The sequence below is a fragment of the Myotis nattereri genome, assembly GCF_964212035.1.
Source record: "Myotis nattereri genome assembly, chromosome: X".
Lineage (NCBI taxonomy): Eukaryota > Metazoa > Chordata > Mammalia > Chiroptera > Vespertilionidae > Myotis > Myotis nattereri.
In genome coordinates this window covers 115,749,169-115,771,411 of record NC_138078.1, presented here as the reverse complement: position 1 = coordinate 115,771,411, position 22,243 = coordinate 115,749,169, and the positions used below count along the sequence as shown (strand labels likewise).

At 40.8% G+C, this 22,243-nt stretch overlaps 1 pseudogene across 1 annotated transcript; it reads left to right on the top strand.

Annotated features, from left to right (window-relative positions):
• Positions 1 to 15,490: 15,490 nt before the first annotated feature.
• LOC308512068 (heterogeneous nuclear ribonucleoprotein H2-like) lies at positions 15,491 to 16,938 on the top strand (annotated as a pseudogene). Its single transcript has one exon. The product of its transcript is annotated as a heterogeneous nuclear ribonucleoprotein H2-like (transcript).
• Positions 16,939 to 22,243: the final 5,305 nt, after the last annotated feature.

The following is a 22,243-nucleotide window of genomic DNA, read 5'->3' as shown; positions in this document are numbered from 1 at the left end:
CCCCCTGATCAGCCCTGCTCTGTGTGTGACAGGGTGCGGCACCCCACGGGCACCCCGCCACGGGCCCTGCTCTGTGTGTGACAGGGTGCGGCACCCCACGGGCCCCCCCCTACGGGCCCTGCTCTGTGTGTGACTGGGTAGAGCCATAACCTCCCCATCAGCCCTGTCCTGAGTGTGAGAGTGGCGGCACCCCAACCCCCTGATCGGCCCTGCTCTGTGGGTGATAGAGGGCGGCGCCCCAACCCCCTGATGGGCCCTGCTCTGTGAGTGACAGGGGGAAATGCCCCAACCCCCTGATTGGCCCTGCTCTGTGCATGACAGGGGGTGGCGCCGCAACCTCCCCATTGACCCTGCCTTGAGTGTGACAGGGGATGGTGCCCCAACCCCCCAATCGGCCCTACCCTGAGCGTGACTGAGGGTGGAATCACAACCTCCCGATCGCCCTGCTCTGTGTATGACAGGGGGCGGCACCCCAACTCCCTAATCGGCCCTGCTTTGAGCCTGACCAGGGGCTGCACCTAGGGATTGGGCCTGCCCTCTGCCACCCGGGAGCAGGTCTAAGCCAGCAGGTCGTTATCTCCCGAGGGGTCCCAGACTACAAGAGGGCACAGGCCGGGCTGAGGGACCCCCCTCCCCCTGAGTGCACAAATTTTTGTGCACCGGGCCTCTAGTATTAAATAAATATAAAAAATATAAATCTTTGTTTTATTATGGTTGCAAATATCAAAAAAATTCTATATGTGACACGGCACCGGAGTTAAGTTAGGGTTTTTCAAAATGCTAACACGCCGAGCTCAAAAGGTTTGCCATCACTGGACTAGAGCATGGGTGGGAAAGGAAGTAGCAAGACTATGATACTATTTCAATATCAAAAATGAGAAATAATGATGATTTGGATCACAGTGGAGACAATAGAGTGAGATGTTCAATTATGATATATTTGGAAAGCAAAACCAATAAGATATGCAAATATTTGTAGGACATGGGATGAAAAAGAGAGGAGTCAAAGAAGACTAAGTTTTTTTCTTTAAGCAATTATAGAAGTGAAGATACCATATACTGAGAAGCAGCAAGTTTGGAGATAGGGAATATATAGAGTTGGATTTTAAATATATTTCATGTACAATGCCAAACAAATATCAAATTGAAGAAGTCAGCTAAGCAGTTGTGTATATGATTTGAGACATCAAGGTGTGGGGCAGAAATACTGGAATAGATAGCATGTAAATCTATGATCAGATGAGATCACTGAAAGAATGAGGACAAATAAAAAGTAATAACTATGCCCTGACCAGTGTTGCTCAGTGGGTGAAGCATCATCCTGTGTACCAAAGGTTTGTGAGTTCAATTCCTGCTAAGGGCACACACCTAGGTTGTGGGTTCGACTCCAGGCCAGGGTGTGTACATGAAGCAACTGATCTCTCTCTCTCTCTTACTCTCTCTCTCTCTCTTTCTCTATCTTTCTCTCTCTCCCTCCCTCCCTCCTGTCTCTGAAATCAATGAAAAATATCCTCAGACTGAGGATAAAAATTTTAAAAAAGTAATAACTATGTATGGTGCCAGGCAGATCCTGGAAATATCAAGGGGAATACTTTGTATAGTATATGATTGTCTAACCACTATATTGTACACCTGAAACTAATACAAAATAATATTGAATGTAAACTGTAATTGAAATATACATTTTTTTAAAGTGAAGAGTTCCAAGGACTAAGCTCAGAATCAGTCCAAAGTTTAGAGGCCAGACTCGCAGGGGTCCTCAAACTACGGCCCACGGGCCACATGCGGCCCGCCGAAAACATTTATCCGGCCGGCCGGGTGTTTTTGCCGCCGCTGTGTGCATAGGAATTTGTTCACAGTTTGTTTTTTTTAAACTATAGTCCGGCCCTACAACGGTCTGAGGGACAGTGAACTGGCCCCCTGTTTAAAAAGTTTGAGGGCCCCTGGGCCAGAGTGTTAAGAAGGAACCAGCAAAGGATATTAAAAGGAGCAATTGCTAAAGTGGGAGGAAAACCAAAAGTATGTTTCCCCAGAAGCCAAGTGAAGAATGTGCTTCAAGATGAGAGGAATAATCAGTTGTGTCACACACCTTTGATATGATAGGACAGATAAGGATTGCGAATCAAAAATGGATTTAGAGAGAGGAGCAAGATGGCGGCAGTATAGGCAGACGTGTCCCAGGTCGTGTCCCGGAGCAAATGGAGTGAGCAGCTGAAACTAGTAACATCCACCCTGAATTGGCAAAACTGCTCAGCTGGTGAAACGGTTTGCAGCCTGGAAGAGCAGAACTCCCCTGGAAAGGTAAAAAAGAAACAGGGATTTGGGCAGGAAAGTTTGCCAGACCTCTGAGCCCAGAGAGTCTGAGGGAGACCCCGTGGCAGACAGCCGCGTCCCTTGGGACAGGCACAGCCCCTGATGGGGGAAAGGAGAACTGCGGGATTCCTGGCGCCGCTGGGGGAATTGAGAGCTGGGTTCTGTGATCACAGAGGACTGAGCCTAAAGGGGGCAGCCTGAAGAGCTGACCAGACCATGCAGTCCCGGTAAGAGAAGAAGCTTACAGAAACCAAGCCTTTCCCGTTTCCGCGGCCAGTGTTCGTTTGTTTGTTTTTACTGAATCCTGTTCATGGGACATTTCGGATACAGACACTCACCTGTGCTGAAGAGAGGTAGAGTGTGCGGAGGAGTGGAATCTGGGGAGAGACTGAGGAGAGAAGGGGGGCCGGGAGAGGTGGCAGCGAATTGAGTGCTGAGACACCCCCGAGCCCAGGTCTGGGGCAGACATTCTCTCTGGAGAGTGAGACTCCTCCCCCCAGCCCTCAGGCAAGGAGCACAGCCACACCCAGATTCCACCCTGTAGGAGATCAAGGATTAAAATAACCTGATCAGTCCCTGGGAGTTAACAGGGTCTGGCCTATAGAGGGATTTTCAATCCCAGCAACAACACAGCCCCGGTAACTAACTATTACGCAGCCAGCTCTGGGCAGTGAACCTCCACTGGACAGAGAGGACCTATAGCCTCAGAGGCCAACCCCAGAACACTGCCACCCAGAGGCTGACCCACAAACTGACTCTTTGCTAAACACAAAATAAGGCAGTCTGGGAAACAAATGCGGCTTGCTTTAAAATAAGGACTGTGGTTTACAACACAGAGGAACAGTGTATCGCAGGGAAACTCAACACTCTCCTGAATACCTGGCAGTCTAAGGCGAGCCACACTGAAGAATAGAAGAACCTAAGGACCTTCACTACTGCAATTTTTTTTTTCTTTTTTCACCTTTTAACTAAGAAACCAATTTTTTTTCTTTTTTTTTCTTTTCTTTTTTTTTCTTTCTCCTTTTATCCATCACCTGATTTTACCCTTTTAATTACTACCTTCTTATTTTTAACCAGTATTATTACTGCTACCATTTTACCATTTTTTTTAAGTGCCATTTTATTTTCTCTTTATTTTATTTTGGGATTAGTGTTCTCCATTCTGTTTTCATCGTTATATTATTGGTTGTTTCTAGTTTGCATTCATCTCCAGGGAGCTGTTGCTGGAATTTGTTGGGATTAATGGCTGTTCTATAGGAGTATTCTCCTCATATAAAAAAGTCTCTTCCCCTCTTCCACTTCATTCTCTCTTTTCGCTCTTTTTTTTTCTTTTCTTTTCTTTTCTCGCTTTTATTTTCCCCGCCCCTTTTTCCCAATTTCATTTTTGCACTCCTTTTTTTGGTCCCTACTTTTCTTTTCTTTTTTCTCTTTTATCTTTTTCTCTTCCTTCTTCCTTATCCCCTAATTCTCTTAATTCAGGTGGTCACCTTTATTTGGGGTTATTAATATGTGAATATATTTGTGTATAATGCCTGGTACGTGGTGCCTTGTTGTGTTGTATTTTGTGCCTTTAAATCAACGCAGCAGATCCAAGCAACAGCAACCTCCTGAGCACCAACACCCTCTGCTGAGGAACAGCAGCTGTACGTGAAACCTCACCACACCAGCCAGAAGAGCCATCACAGCTGTGAACAGCACCCACCAGAGGAGCTGCTGCAAACTGAAGAGCAGCTGCTACCGCAACCGCCCAAAGAGCAACCACAGACCAAGGAGTCACTGCCACCAAGGGAGCAACCACTGAACGACTCAACGTCTAGATATGTCAGTGAGATCAAACATGGGTAGACAAAGAAACCCCCAAAGGAAAGAGAAGGAGGGCTCTCCAGAAAAGCAGCTAAGTAATACAGAGGCATGCAACATGACAGAAAAAGAATTCAGAATAAGGGTCCTAGAGTGCATAAACTGGATGGAGGAAAAAATCGACAACCTCTGCAAGAAGCAAGAAGAAACAGATGAAAAAATCGATAACATATGAAAGAAGCTAGAAGAAACAGATGAAAAAATCAACAACTTAAGTAAGACCCAAGAAGAAATGAAGAGTGATATAGCTGCAATGAAAAACTCCATTGAAAGTATCAACAGTAGACTAGGAGAAGCGGAGGACCGAATTAGTGAATTAGAAGACAAGGAAGCAAAACACACCCAAACTGAACTGCAATTGGAGAAAAAAATTAAAAGACAGGAGGAGAGCCTAAGGGAGCTTTGGGACAACATGAAACGAAACAACATACGAATAATAGGGGTACCAGAACAACAGAAGGATGAACAAGGATTAGAAAACCTATTAGAAGAAATAATGTCAGAAAACTTCCCTGAGGTGGGGAAGAAAAAAGTCACACAAGCCCAGAGAGTCCCAAACAAGGTGAACCCGAAAAGACCCACACCAAGACACATCATAATTACCATGGCAAACGTTCAGGACAAAGAGAGAATCTTACAGGCTGCAAGAGAGAGACGGAAAGTTACATACAAGGGATCTCCCATTAGATTGTCAAATGATTTCTCAACAGAAACACATCAGGCCAGAAAAGAATGGACAGAAATTTACAAAGTGATGCAAAGCAAAGGACTGAATCCAAGAATACTCTATCCAGCAAGGCTATCATTCAAACTTGAAGGGGAAATAAGAAGCTTCACAGACAAAAAAAGGCTAAGGGAGTTTATCACCACCAAGCCAGCAATGCAAGGAATGCTAAAGGGACTGGTATAAAAATAAGAAATCAAAAGCTCAGAAAGAAAACAGCCACACAAAAACAGAAATGGCTACAAACAAGTACCTTTCAATAATAACTTAAAACGTAAACGGACTAAATGCTCCAAACAAAAGACATCGAGTGGCTGAATGGATAAAAAAACATGACCCATACATCTGCTGTCTACCAGAAACCCACGTCATTAGAAGGGACTCACACAGACTGAAACTGAAGGGATGGAAAAATATCTTTCAGGCAAATGGAAAGGAAAAGAAAGCTGGGGTAGCAATACTTATATCGGACAAAATAGACCTCAAAGTGAAGGCCATAACAAGAGATACGGAAGGCCACTTCATAATACTAATAAAGGGATCAATACAACAAGAAGATATAACTCTGGTAAACATATATGCACCCAATGCAGGAGCACCCAAATTCATAAAAAAACTCCTGGAAGATATCAAAGGAGAGATCAACAACAATACAATCATAGTAGGGGACTTTAATACACCACTGACAGCACTGGATAAGCCCTCTAGACAAACAATCAGCAAAGATACAGCAATCCTAAATGACTCACTAGATCAGATGGACTTAATAGACATCTTCAGAACACTTCACCCCAAAGCCAGGGAATATACATTCTACTCAAATGCTCATAAGACATATTCAAAAATAGACCATATATTGGGTCACAACCAAAGTATCCACAAATTCAAGAAGATTGAAATCATAAAAAGCGTCTTCGCAGACCACGATGGCATAATATTAGAAATAAACTACAATAAAAACAACCCAAAATACTCAAACACCTGGAAGCTGAATAGCATGCTATTAAATATTGATTGGGTTACCAATGAAATCAAAGAAGAAATTCGAAACATCCTGGAAACTAATGACAATGAAAACACAACAATCCAAAACCTATGGGACACAATGAAAGCAGTCCTGAGAGGGAACTTTATAGCTCTACAGTCCTATCTCAAAAAACAAGAAAAAATGGTAGTAAATCAGCTAACTCTACAACTCAAAGAATTAGAAAGAGAGCAACAAGAAAAGCCCAGAGTGAGCAGAAGGAAGGAGATAATAAAGATTAGAGCAGAAATAAATAACATAGAGACCAAAAAAAAAAAATACAGAAAATCAATGAAACCAAGAGCTGGTTCTTTGAAAGGATAAACAAGATTGACAAACCTCTAGCCAGACTCACCAAGAGGCAAAGAGAGAGGACCCAAGTAAACAAAAACAGAAACGATAGAAGCGAAATAACAACAGACCCCACAGAAATACAAATGATTGTTAAAAAATACTATGGACAGCTCTACTCCAACAAACTAGACAACCTGGAGGAAATGGACAAATTCCTAGAAAAATACAACATTCCAAAACTCAATCAGGAAGAATCTAAAAATCTCAACAGGCCAATAACTATGGAAGAAATTGAAGCAGTCATCAAAAAGCTTCCAGCAAACAAAAGCCCAGGACCAGACGGCTTCACAGGGGAGTTTTACCAAACATTCAAGGAAGAACTAAAACCTATCCTCCTCAGACTACTACAAAAAATCCAAGAGGAAGGAACACTTCCAAGCTCATTCTATGAAGCCAGCATCACCCTAATACCAAAACCAGGTAAAGACAACACAATGAAAGAGAATTACAGGCCAATATCCCTCATGAACATAGATGCCAAAATCCTAAACAAAATCTTAGCAAATCGGATCCAGCAGTACATCAGAAAAATCATACACCATGACCAAGTAGGATTTATCCCAGGGATGCAAGGATGGTACAATATCCGCAAATCAATAAACGTGATACATCACATAAACAAATTGAAAGAAAAAAACCACATGGTCATATCAATTGATGCAGAAAAAGCATTTGACAAAATTCAACACCCATTTTTGATAAAAGCTCTCAGCAAGGTGGGAGTAGAAGGATCATACCTCAACATAATAAAAGCCATATATGACAGGCCCACAGCCAACATCATACTCAATGGAAAAAAACTAACACCATTTCCCCTAAGAACAGGAACAAGAAAGGGATGCCCCCTCTCACCACTCCTGTTCAACATAGTACTGGAAGTGTTAGCCATTGCAATTCGGCAAGAAGAAGAAATAAAAGGCATCCAAATTGGAAAAGAGGAAGTAAAACTGTCCTTATTTGCAGACGACATGATATTATACATACAAAACCCTAGAGACTCCATCAAAAAGCTACTAGACTTAATACATGAATTTGGCAATGTAGCAGGATACAAAATTAACCCCAAGAAATCTGAGGCATTTCTATACACCAATAGTGAACTTTCAGAAAGAGAGATTATAAAAACAATCCCGTTTACCATTGCACCAAAAAAATTAAGCTACCTAGGAATAAACTTAACTAAAGAGGTAAAAGACCTCTACTCAGAAAACTATAGGACGTTGAAAAAAGAGATAGAGGAAGACATAAACAGATAGAAGAACATACCGTGTTCATGGATTGGTAGAATCAACATCATTAAAATGTCCATACTACCCAAAGCAATCTATAAATTCAACGCACTTCCCATTAAAATACCAACGGCATACTTCAGAGATCTAGAACGAACTCTCCAAAAATTCATCTGGAATAAAAAAAGACCCCGAATAGCTACAGCAATCCTGAAAAAGACCAAAGTAGGTGGGACATCAATACCAGATATCAAGTTGTATTACAAAGCCACTGTTCTCAAAACTGCCTGGTACTGGCACAAGAACAGGCATATAGATCAATGGAATAGAATAGAGAGCCCAGAAATCGGCCCGAACCAATATGCTCAATAAATATTTGACAAAGGGGGCAAGAACATACAATGGAGCCAAGATAGTCTCTTCAATAAATGGTGTTGGGAAAATTGGACAGATATATGCAAGAAAATAAAACTAGACCACCAACTTACACCATACACAAAAATAAACTCAAAATGGATAAAGGACTCAAATGTACAACAGGAAACCATAAAAATTCTAGAAGAATCCAAAGGCAACAAAATCTCAGACATATGCCGAAGCAATTTCTTCACTGATACAGCTCCTAGGGCACTTGAAACTACAGAGAAAATTAACAAATGGGACTACATCAAAATAAAAAGCTTCTGCACAGCAAAAGAAACCATCAACAAAACAACAAGAAAACCCACTGTGTGGGAAAACATATTTGCCAATGTCATATCTGATAAGGGCCTAATCTCCAAAATTTATAGGGAACTCATACAACTCAACAAAAGGAAGATAAACAATCCAATCAAAAAATGGGCAAAGGACCTAAATAGACACCTTTCAAAAGAGGACATTCAGAAAGCCAAGAGACATATGAAAACATGCTCAAAGTCACTAATCATCCGAGAAATGCAAATCAAAACAACAATGAGGTACCATCTCACACCTGTCAGACTGGCTATCATCAACAAATCAACAAACGACAAGTGCTGGAGAGGATGTGGAGAAAAAGGAACACTTGTGCACTGCTGGTGGGAATGAAGACTGGTGCAGCCACTATGGAAGACAGTATGGAGTTTCCTTAAAAAACTGAAAATGGAACTCCCATTTGACCCTGTGATCCCACTTCTAGGAATATATCCCAAGAAACCAGAAACACCAATCAGAAAGGATATATGCACCCCTATGTTGATAGCAGCACAATTCACCATAGCTAAGATCTGGAAACAGCCTAAGTGCCCATCAGTAGATGAATGGATTAGAAAACTGTGGTACATCTACACGATGGAATACTATGCTGCTCTAAAAAGGAAGGAACTCCTACCATTTGCAACGTCATGGATGGAACTGGAGAGCATTATGCTAAGTGAAATAAGCCAGTCAATGAAGGAAAAATACCACATGATCTTATTCATTCATGGATAATAGAGACCATTATAAACTTTTGAACAATAATAGATACAGAGGCAGAGCTGCCTCAAACAGATTGTCAAACTGCAGCGGGAAGGCCAGGGAGGGTTGGGGGGCAGGAGGTAGGGGGGTAAGAGATCAACTAAAGGACTTGTATGCATGCATATAACCATAACCAATGGACATAAGACACTGGGGGATAGGGGAGGCTAGGGGACTGTCTAGGGCGGGGGGATAAAATTAACACATATGTAGTACCCTTTGTAATACTTTAAGCAATAAATTAAAAAAAATGGATTTAATAAAATGTGGTCATAGTTGACCTTGATAAGAGACATATCAGTACAGTGATAGGGTCAAATGTCTCAGTGAATTGGGATCTGGAATGAAGTGAAAGGAATTAAAAACAGCAAGTAAATAACATGTGTTAAAGAGTGTTTTGTTTGTTTGTTTGTTTTTGTCAAAAGAAGGAAGTGATGGCAGCTGAAAGGGTGTTAACGGATGTGGTGTCAAAAGAGGTTTTCAATTTCTGTTTTTTCCTCAAGATGAAATATCTGTAGTTTGAAGCAAATGATAGTATAGAAAGGAGAAATTAGTAATGGGGGAAAAACTTGGAAAATTGCTGAAAGCTTGTCTTTGAACATGCCAGAGGTAATAAGATCTAGTGGACAAGTAGAGAGTTTAATCATCTCTAGAAACATACTTCTCCTAGAGAACAGAAAGGCATATGGGTAAAGGTACTGGTATACTCTAGGTCAGTGGTTCTCAATCTTGGCTGCACATTAGAATCACCTGGGAATCTTTTTAAAATCCTGATTTCTGGGCCTCATCCTCCGGAAATTCTGTTTCTTTGTTATGGGGTGAGGCCACAATATTAGTAACAAAGAAACAGAATTTCCGGAGGATGAGGCCCAGAAATCAGGATTTTAAAAAGATTCCCAGGTGATTCTAATGTGCTGCCAAGGTTGAGAACCACTGCTCTAGGTGGAAATTCATTTCTTATTGCTTCTATTTTCTCAGTTAAATTGGAAAGAAGACTCACCTGAGAGTGAGGGAGAGGGAAGAGGTGATAGCGGTATGTGAAGATGATTAATGAATCCAGCTTGTCCTGACAAATTTTTTAAAAAGGGGAAATTTTGACCCACAGTCCCAATCTTATTTTTAATTGTACCTTTTCATGTGTTGTGAAGGTAGCTAAACAAACATTCATAAGAAAGAACTAAAACTCAAGTGATGGTGACGATGCTGATGCAAGCTATTATTGAGCACCTACTATACACAAAACATTTTATATAAACTTAATTTTCACAATAACCCTGAAAAGTGCATAAATATTATTTTCCTGTATTCACAGAGAAAACACAAATTTCAGAGAGGCTAATTTAGTTGCCATTCCACATCCAAAAGCATCAGTTATCACTTAAACCCAGATCTGTTTCTTTGAAAGATGCTTCAAGACTAGGAATGACACTTTACACCAAATTCAAGAAAGTCTGAAGAGATTGACATCAATCCTCAGCCATATTTTATATTATTAGTATAAAGATTCAAATCACTTGGAAAAATAAATGGAGACCCCTAGAAGCCAACATTGGTTCACTAAAAATCTGTCATATTAGGTTACTCTTTTTTTTCTGACTGGTTTCAAATGCATTTGAAAAACAATACAGTTTTTCAAAAGGAATTTGACTAGGCTTTTCAGGTTATCCTTATGAACAAGATTGAGAAGTACACTCTTTACGGGAGTGCAAATAAGTGAAAAGAAAATATTTAAATGACCACGACTCAAAGGATACAGATTAATTTGGGTGATTGGCCAGGGAAAGGGGTCAATCACTTATGTTCTGCCTTATGGGATAGGGGTAGATATCTACATATGTTATTTAGAATTCTGTGAAGAAAATTTGTCACTTTATCCCCAGTTATATATTTATTCAATCATTTATTTGATTTGGTGCCAACCTGAATTACAAATGGCAGCTCAAAAGTATAGTTGTCCTGTGTGCAGAAGAGGAATTACAAGCAAGAATGTTGCTATGGTCACATTTTTTTTTTCCTGCACTATAAGTAATAACTCATGTTGTTATCACCAAAATTCCTACATCATGATGCTGACTGTGTACTGCAAATTGACTTCTGCCTTATATATTTATTTATGCTGTGAAAATAATGTTGTGCATTTGATAAATACTGTAACAAAACATTCTTATTTTCATTTCAAATAAACATTTATAAAACAAAAAATAAAATACTGCATCCAATGAAAGCAGAATAAACATTACCTTAAAATATACATAGAACATTAATCAAAACAGATCATATGCTAAACCAGAAAACCCCAATAAATTTAAATACAAGTTATACAGTATATATTTGGGGACCACAGAAACATTGTATTAGGAATTAATACCAAAATGATATCTGGAAATTTTTGAAACACTTATAAATTAAACAACACACTTTGTAATAAAGCATGGGTGTAAGAGTAATTCACAAGGGAAATTAGAAAGTCTTGAATTGAATGAAAAGGAAAACACAACAAATCAAATTTTGTAGAATGCAGCTAATACAATACCTAGCAAGAAACCCATAGTTTTAAATGCTCATATTTTTTAAGAAGATTAGAATCAGCAATATAAACTGCCATCTGAGAAAGCTAAAAAATAAAATAGCAAGTTAAACCCAAGAAGGAGAAAAATAAATTTATGAATGATGATCAGTGAAATGGAAAAACATACAAATAGAGGAAATTAATGAAACCAAAATTTGGTTCTTTGAAAATATAAATACAGTGACAGACCTCTAGCTAATGATCAAGAAAAGACTCAAACTAGAAATATCAGAAATAAGAAAGCATAATTATCCATCATGTTTAATTTAAAGAATTATACCATTATAAAAATTATGACAGCCTTGGGGGGCGGGAGAGCTCAGTTGGCTAGTGTGTTGTCTCTACACCAAAAGGTTCTGGGTTCAATTCCCAGTCAGGACACATGCATAGATTCCAAGTTTGATCCCTAGAAAAGGCGTATATGGGAGATAGTAGATCGATGTTTCTCTCTCATATAGATGTCTCTCCCCCCCGCCTTAGAAAATCATGTTTTTTTAAAAAAACACATGTCCTTGGGTGAGGATTAAAAAATGAAGCTATGAGAAAAAATTTGATAACTTAGATGAAATAAACAGCCTTAGAAGATTTAAATCACTAAAACTGATATAAAAGTAGAAAATATGAATAGCCTTATATTTATCAAAGAATTGAATTCATAACAATCTTACAAACAAGACTTCATGCCCATATTGCTTAACAGGTGAATTCTTTCAAATAATAAAAAGATCTTCCGGTCAAGTTGACAACATAGGTAAACACAATACTCACCTATTTCCACAACTAATCAAATGGTTCTCCCAGAACAACCATCATTCAGAACCACCTGAAATCTGGCTGAATGGAAATCCTACAACTAAGGAATTAAAGAAGAAGATACATCAAGGCTGATAGGAGGGGTGGGGGATGCAGAATAGCTGGTCCCATACCGACATGTGGTGGATAAAAATTGGGAGGAATATCTTTCCTGAGGAGTCAGGGGTCCCAGGCCCACAGCTCAGGGTTCCAGTGCCAAGAAGAGAAGTCCCAATAACATTAATGGTAAGAAAACAGTGGGGACTGAGGTTGAGGAAAATAAGGGCTGCTGGAGTTCCACGCAGGTCCTCTTAAAGCAGTGGTTGCCAACCGGTGGTCCGTAGGTCCAAAAGGTTGGGGACTGCTGGTTTAAGGAAACCTTTGGAGCAGCAGTCACCAACCAGTGGTCTGTGGACCACTGGTGGTCCATGAGGTCCCAAAGGTTGGCGACCACTGCCTTAAAGGGCCCATGCATGGACATACACTCACACTGCCTGAGTTCAAGCACTGGGGCCGTAGCTTGAAAGGTACCAGAGACATACATGAAGGAACTTAATTATCTGGCATCATGGTGAGAGCTGGACTGGTAGCTTTCTCCCAGACAGAAGTGCTGGCAGAAGCCATTTTTCCTTTGGTAAGCTTTCCCGCCTCAGAATTGGCAGGCTAGAGTGCCATATCTGAGACTCCATCAACCTGGCGCACACTGTTTACCCTACTCTGGTGATTCCCTGAGGCACTGCCCCACCCAACTTGCAGGTCCACCCAAGCTCTTTCCAGTGGCTTTTCCATACCATTAGTGTGTCTTGTCTCATGCTTCAGATTATCCTAAAGTTTCACAAACAAGCAACATCTGGCTTCAATGAGTCTGGCACCTCTCACTACATGGCCCCAGGCCCAGCATTAGCAGCAGCTGGCCATGGATCACAGGTTGGCCTAGACTGGGCACCTTCAAGCCCAGTAAAAGGAACAACCATCTTCAGATCACCTTGTAGCTTATGCTGGGTGGCCCCAAGCAGAACACAGGTGGTGGCTGACCTTGCCCTGAACCTTGAGGAGGCCCCAGAGCCAGCACACCAAAGTGGACAGCTTTACACCACATTAAAGCATCACCACCAACCACCTACCCAAGGGAAACAAGAACTCCCCTGAAATAAGTCCTGCTCTGCGGAGTCGGCACTTGCACAGCTGATAATCCAAGGTCATTGGAGGTCAGTGATTGAAGCCAGTCATTGCAGCTGATCAGCCTAGGGGCAAAACCCTCCTACCAACTTGCAAACAACAATCAAGGATCAACTACAAGAGAAGGGTTGCACAGCCCACATTGGGAGGTGCACCTTGAGTGCCTAGCTTGGTTGATCAAGAAGGTTATGCCCCTGGATGCTATAGAACACAAACGGCATTAGGCCACTCTACAAAGCCTGGAAGACATGGCAGCACTACCTAATAATACATAGAAACAAACACAACAAAGCTGGCAAAATGAGGAGACAAAGAAACATGTCACAAATGAAAGAACAGAACAAAACTCAGGAAAAAGAAGTAAACAAAATAGAGACAAACAATCTTCTAGTTGTATAATTCAAAATACTGCTTATAAGGATGCTCAGTAAACTTAGTGAGAACATCAACAGCAAAAAAAAAAAAAAAAAAAAAAAAATGGACCAGTAAAAAATGAGGTATACACTAACTGAAATGAAGAATAATTTCCAAGGAAACAACAGTAGAGTAGATGAATTCAATAATCAAATCAGCGATTTGTAATATAAGGAAGCAAAAAAACACACAATCAGAATAACAAAAAGAAGAAAGAATTTAAAAAATGGCGATAGTGTAAGGAGCCTCTGGGAAAACTTCAAGATTACCAACATTTACATCATGGGAGTTCCGAAAGGTGAAGAGAGAGAGCAAGAAATTTGAAAACCTTTTGGAAAAAATAATGATGGAACATTTCCCTAACCTGGTGAAAGAAACAGACATACAAGTTCAGGAAGCACAGAAAGTACCAAACAAGATGAACCCAAAAAGGCCCACAACAAGAAACATCATAATTAAAATGCAAAAGGTTAAAGACAAAGAAATAATCTTAAACGCAGCAAGAGAAAAACAGTTACCTACAAGGGAGCTCCCATAAGATTATCAGCTGACTTCTCAACAGAAAGTTGGCAAGCCAGAAGGAATTGACAAGAAATATTTGAAGTGATGATAAGCAAGAACATACAACCAAGATTACTCTACAAGGTAAAGCTACCATTTAGAATTGAAGGACAGATAAAGAGTTTCCCAGATAAGAAAAAGTTAAAGGAGTTAATTACCACCAAACCACTATTATATGAAATGTTAGAGGGCTTTCTTTAAGAAGAAAAAGAATAATAAAAAAATATGAACAATCAATGGCAATGAATACATATCAACAATGGAATAGAAAAGACAAAATTTAAAAAAAAACAAGCAAAATATAAACAGACTCATATAGAGAATATTTACATGATTGACAGATGGGAGGGGGGTAGGAGGGTGGGTCAAAAAGGTGAAGGAATTAAGAAGTACAAATTGTTGATTACAGAATAGTCATTAGATGTAAAGTACAGCATAGGGAATATAGTCAATTAACCTATATAATAAAAGGCTAACATGCAAATCGACTGAATGGCAGAACATCCGGTCACTATGATGTGCACTGACCACAAGGGGGCAGGCGCTCAATGCAGGAGCCGGGATCATGACTAGCAATCACAGCTACAGTGGCAGGAACTGCTCCCGCTTCCGTGGCAGCACTAAGGATATCCAACTAATGGCTTAGGCCCACTCCCCTTGGGACATCCCCTGTCAGTCGGACATCCCCCAAGGTCTCCCAGACTGCAAGAGGGAGCAGACCAGGCTGAGGGACACCCCCTCCCTGCCCCAAGTGCATGAATTTCATGCACCGGGCCTCTAGTATTCTAATAACTACATATGGTGTCAGATGTTTGTGAGATTTATCAGGATGATCACTTAGTAAATTATGTCATGTCTAACCACTGGGGTGTACACCTGAAACTAATATAATAATACATGCCAACTGTAATTGAAAAATAAAAAAGATTTCTCTCAGCCATGCAGGAGTCATGTGATTAGCTTGTTTCGATGCCAGGACCCACTAAGTGACAATGATGTTGGGCACCGAAAGCACAAAGGGATTCTTATTGAAGGTCTGCGGCTTGCCCTGGTCTTGCACAGTGGATGAAGTGAAATGTTTTTTTTTTGTTTTGTTTTGTTTTGTTTTGTTTCTTTACTGCAAAATTCAAAATGGAGCTTAAGGTATTTTGTTTTATCTACACCAGAGAAGGCAGACTAAGTAGTGAGGCTTTTGTTGAACTTGAATCAGAATATGAAGTCAAACTGGCCCTGAGAATAGAGAAACTAAGCTAAGGGACACAGATATGTTGAGGTATTCAAGTCAAACAACATTGCAAAGGATTGGGTGTCAAAGTATATTGTTCCAAATAGTCCTGTCACAGTCAGTGATGGCTTTGTGTAATTTAGCGTACTCCTGTTTGGATATAGCAAGGAAGAAATTGTTCAGTTCTTCTCAAGGTTGGAAATCATATCAAATGGGCTAACATTGCCAGTGGACTTCCAGGGGAGAAACAGGGGAGGCCTCTGTGCAGTTTGCTTCACAGGAAATAGCCGAAAAGGCTCTAAAGAAACAAAAGGAAAGAATGGGGCACAGGTATATCGAAAACTTTAAGAGAAGGTGAGCTGAAGTTAGAACTCATTATGATCCACCACTAAAACTTATGGCCATGCAGCAGCCAGGTCCCTACCATAGACTTGGGACTGGCAGATGGTATAACAGCATTGGCAGAGGAGCTGGCTTTGAAAGGTTGAGGTGTGGTGCTCATGGTGGAGGTTATGGAGGCTATGTTTATTATAATGGCTATAAGGAAGGCTATGGTTTTAGATCAGATGGATTTGGATGATACCTCAATTACTGTTTTTCAGGAATGTCTGACTAAAGATACAGATCGGATGGTAGCTCTACTTTCCAAAGCATAATGGGGACACTGTGTACACATGCAGGGATTACCTTACAGCCCTACTGAGAATAACATAATTTTTTTCACCATCAACCCTGTGATAGTACATACTGAAATTGGTCCTGATAGCAGAGTAACTGGTGAAGTAGATGTTGAGTTTGCAACTCATGAAGATGCTGTGGCAGCTATGTTGTAAAACAAAGCAAATATGCAACAAAGATATGTAGAACTCTTCTTGAATTCTACAGAGGAGCAAGTGATGGTACTTATAGTAGCCAAATGATGGAAGGCATGGGCTTGTCAAACCAGGCAGTCCAGTTATGGTGGCCCAACCAGCCAGCAGCTGAGTGGTGGGTATAGAGGCAGCATGAGTGGGTATGATGGCCAGAGCAGCATGAGTGGGGATGACCAAGTTTTAGAGGAAAACTCCAGTTATTTTCAATCAAATATCGCATATACAGCCAAGGAGCACTGAACAGCAGCTACTAAAGTAGTGCAAGCTGTGCACTACTATGGGAGTGAATGGAATGAGAGGGATGTCTAGAATGTCTAGTATAAGTGGTGGATGGGGAATGTAATTGATCCTTATTAGTGATTCTTGGTCAACATTATTTTAAAGAAAAAAGCAAAAACAACATTTTTGCAATACCAGCTTGTGATTTATGCTTAATCTAAGTGGAAATCAGGATTGAATTAAAGATTTAAGATGCAGTATTTTTTAACACAAATATTCATCTAGGATGTAACAACTAAGTTCAATAAACTATAACTATTAAATAATTTTTAACTTTTCTCAAGTTAGTTATATTGTAGTATGTACTTAAGCAGTAAGTATATTCAGGCAAAAGGAGCTGAATTATGTTAAATGTTGCTCTTACATCACATTATATTGAACAGTTTGGAAGCATGTTGAAAGATAAGCTTTTTTGTAAAGCTCAATGTAGGAGTTGGGTCTATTACAATTAAAATGAAACATTTGGCATGTTTGTTAAGTTTAGCTTCATTTCATAACTTTGAAAGCATGTAAGTTTAAGCTTTTTTTTTAAGTTAATGGGGAAATGTTGAGATGCAATACCAATACTTTAGGATTTTGGTCTTAGTGTTTGTATGAAATTCCAAGGCCTTCATTTAAATCTTTCATTGTATGGAATTTCCTTTTAGGTGTATTGGACTAAGTGAAACTTGTCAAATAAATCTTCTTTAAAAAAAGAAAAAGAAAAAGAAAAATGATTTATAAAAGAACAGAAAGGTAAGGAAGTAAGGAAGAAACAATGCCAAGCCTACATTTTTTTCTAAAAAGCAAAAGATGAGAGAAGACTTATCAAGTCATTCTAGGAGTTCAATATTATTTTCATACTAAAATCAGACATTATAAGAATAAAAAATATATAGACCAAACACTTCATGAGCACAGACTAGAAAATGATTAACAAAATATTAGCAAATGAAAGGTAGAAAATATATTAATCAATACAAGCTGACCAAGTGAATTTATCTTAGAGATTCAAGATTAACATTTAAAAATTAATTAGTGGGAGAAACCAAGATGGCGGCATAGGTAAACAGCTGAAATTGCTGCCTCGAAAAACCACTTCAAAAATACAACTAAAAGACAAAATGGACATCATCCAGAACCACAGGAAGGTTGACTGAGTAGAAATTCTACAACTAGAAGGAAAGAGAAAAGCACACTGAGACGCAGAGGAGGTGCTGAAGTAAAGTGAAGAGGTACGGAGGAGGCACGTGAGGAAAGGGCTGTCAACTGAGGACACGGTTGTCTTTTTCAATCGGGAGGGAGACACAAGCTCCCGATGGCTCTGAACTCCAGTTCCAGGTGATTCTCTGGGGACCCAGACTCATACAGGGAGAAGCTGGACTGTCTGGCATTGGGCGGAACTCAAGGGCAGCTTTCCTCAGAGGTGCTTGCAGCAATTACTGCAGGACACTGAGACCCAGGGCCTCTTAGGGCAGGGCTGAGGATCAGCCATAGCTGTTTGCTCCGCCCTGTTGATTCCCTGAGACCCTGCCCCATCCAAGCTGTGAGCAGAGGCTTTTGCATATGAATGGGCTGGCCCTTTGCAATCTAAAATTACCTAACAACCTATTCTGGTTCAGAGACTCAGAACATCCAAAAGAAGGCCCAAGGCCCCACAGCAGCTTGCATTGCTTCACAGCTGGGCCTCATCTGGGCACCTCCAAACACCAAACAAAGAAGAGGAATCTGCAGATCTCTCCGTAGCTCCTGCTGGGTAGCCTCAGGCAGAGGGTAAATTAGCACCTCCTTAGAGATCCTAAAGCCAGTGTACTCAGTGGTCAGAGTGGGACCATCCAGATTACAACTCCTCAGATCCTTAAGGAACACACTCAGGGGGCAGACTCAGTGAAAACCAAAGCCCCACCGAACCAAGCTTTGCCCCATAAAGGTGTCTCCAGAACAGAAGTTCTCCCACCGTAGACACAGCTGATTCTCACAGCCAATTGGCCTGGAGGTCAGTTCCTCCCAGTGATACCTACAACAATCAAGGCTTAACTACAACAAGATTGTGCACAAAGGCCACAAAGAAGTGTACCAAGAGTGTCCACCTCAGGTAATTGGGGAGGCTGAGCCACTGGGCTCTAGAGGACACCTAGCACACAGAGCCACTCTATCAACACAGGGAAGCAGCCGAAATGCAGAGACAAAGAAACATGTCACAAATGAAAGAAATGGAGGAAAGCAAACTACTGGATATAGAGTTCAAAAGCACGGTTAAAAGGTTACTCAACAATATTCTAGAAACCTCCAAGAAAGTTAGTGATACCCTTGAAGATATGAAAAAGGACCAACTAGAAATTAAGCATACACTGACTGAAATAAAGAATATTATACAGAGATCCAACAGCAGACTAGAGGATCGCAAGAATCAAGTAAAAGATTTGAAATACAAAGAAGCAAAAAACACCCATCTGGAAAAACAAAAACAAAAAAGAATCCAAAAATATGAAGACAATGTAAGGAGCCTCTGGGACAACTTCAAGCATACCAACATTCGATTTATGGGGGTGCCAGAAGAAGAGAGAGAGCAAGACATTGGAAACCTATTTGAAGAAATAATGACAGAAAACTTCCTCTACCTGGTGAAAGAAATAGACTTACAAGTCCAGGAAGTGCAGAGAACCCCAAACAAAAGGAATCCAAAGAGGACCACACCAAGACACATCATAATTAAAATGCCAAGAGCAAAACACAAAGAGAGAATCTTAAAAGCAGCAAGAGAAAGAAACTCAGGTACCTACAAGGGAGTACCCATATGATTGTCAGCTGATTTCTCAATATAAACTATGCCGGCCAGAAGGGTGTGGCAAGAAATATTCAGTGATGAATACCAAGAACCTACAACCAAGATTACTTTACACAGCAAAGCTATCATTCAGAATTGAAGGTCAGATAAAGAGCTTTACAGATAAGAAAAAGCTAAAGTAGGAGTTCATCACCACCAAACCAGTATTATATGAAATGCTGAAAGGTATCCTTTAAGAAGAGGAAGAAGAAGATAAAGATACAAATTATGAACAACAAATACATATCAACAAGTGAATCTAAAAATCAAGTGAATAAATAATCTGATGAACAGAATAAACTGGTGAATATAATGGAATCAGGGGCATAGAAAGGGAATGGACTGACTATTCTTGGGGGAGAAAGGGGTGTGGGGGGTGCAGGAAGAGACTGGACAAAATCGTACACCTACAGATGAGGACAGTAGGGGGGGGGTAAGGGCAGAGGGTGGGATGGGAACTGGGTGGAGGGGAGCTATGGGGGGAAAAAGAGGAACAACTGTAATAATCTGAACAATAAAGATTTAATTTAAAAATAAATAAATAAAAATGAATTAGTGTAGTTCTTCATCTATACTAATAAAAGCCTAGGTGGTCCACATGAAATGTTATCACAAGATGGCCGCCACAAAGATGGCCACCACAAAATTGCCATGAGCACAGCAGAGACGGGGCCTGGTGGCTGCTCCACACAGTGAGGTCTGGGGGTCCTGCAGCTCTGCGTGGCATGGAGGAGGCCGGTCCCAGCGTCTCAGCTGCCTCACGCAGAGGAGGTCAATTAGGGTGGCAGGAGCAGGCAGTTGGCAGGAAAGGGCAGTTGGGGGTGATTGGGCTGGCAGGGGAGCAGTTAGGCATCAATCAGGCCAGCAGGGGAGCGGTTAGGAGCCAGTGGTCCTGGATTGTGAGAGGGATGTCCAAGTGCCAGTTTAGGCCCAATCCCCTGAGGGGTCCCAGATTGGAGAGGGTGCACTGGGCCTCTAGTGTCAACATAATAAAGGGGGGAAACATGATTATTTCCTTTTTTTATTTATAGCTATTGTTCAAAGTATTACATATGTCCTTTTTTCCCCCTTTGACACTCTCCACCCCACCCTGGTCAACCACACTATTGTGTGCCCATGGGTATACACACACACACACACACACACACTAGAGGCCCGGTGCACAAAAATTTGTGCACTGGGCGGGGGGGCCCTCAGCCTGGCCTGTGCCCATTCACAGTCCAGGACACCTTGGGGGATGTCCACCAGTCAACTTAGGCCCACTCCCCAGGGGATCAGGCCTAAGCTTGCAGGCATCATTCTTGCAGCCAGGGAGCCCTCGGGGGATGTCCAACTAAAGGCTTAGGCCCCCAAGGGATCGGGTTTAAACCGTTAGTTGGATATTCTTAGTGCTGCCACAGAGGTGGGAGAGGCTCCTGCCACCACCACTGCGCCGACCAGCCATGAGCCAGCTTCTGGCTGAGTGGCACTCCCCATATGGAAGTGCACTGACCACCAGGGGGCAGCTCCTGCATTGAGTGTGTGCCCCCTGGTGGCCAGTGTGCATCATAGCAACCGGTCATTCTGCCATTCAGTCAATGTGCATATTAGCCTTTTATTATTATTATATAGGATGTCCCTATTTCCCCCCTTTTGCCCCCTCTACCCAGCTCTTGCCCACCACTTCTCTCTGGCCATCACCATACTGCTGTCTGTGTCCATGGGTTGTGCATATATTTTCTTTGGCTAATCCCTTCTTTAAATTCACTTCTTTAAATTTTTATTTTCAGATAAGTGCTTATAACTGCACTATTATATATTTTCTATTATATCATTTAGAATTAAGGTATTTTTAATTGAACCCTTGTAAATTTTAGCACAATTTAATAAATTATGCTAGAAGCAATTAGGAGATTATTCATGTAATGCATAGACATTTCAATTAATATTTTATTAATTTTTCATTTTTTAATACTTTAATTTGAAATACTCTCATATATGTAAAAAAAAAAACTATAAAATACTACAGCATATTATATGTAACCTTCACCCAATTTCTTAGGTGTTAATAATTTAAACATAACCATTATACAACTAACAAAATTTGGAACATATTTTTCTTATAATCTCTTTAATGTTACTTAATCCATTTACTTTGTTTTTGTTAATCTTCACCCAAGGATATTTTTCCATTGAATTTTAGAGAGAGTGAAGGGAAAGAGAGAGACACATTGATTGGTTGCCTCCTGTACATGCTTTGATAGGGACTTGGGATCAAGTCAGCAACTGAGGTACATGCCCTTGACTGAAATCAAACCTGGGACCGTTCAGTCCACGGGCTAATGCTCTATCCACTGAGCAAAACAGGCTGCAGCTTAATTCATTTACTTTTAATCTATATGTGTCTTTATATTTAAAGTGGGTTTTGTTTTTGATTCACCCTCATAATCTGTCTTTTAATTGGTTCATTTATGCCACTGACTTTCAGAGTGCTTACTGATAGAGTTACTACCATAACAGGCAGCTTCTGAGGCTTCTGGGGTGGCAAGGCAGGCCAGCTGCTGGGGCTTCTGGGGTGGGGGTG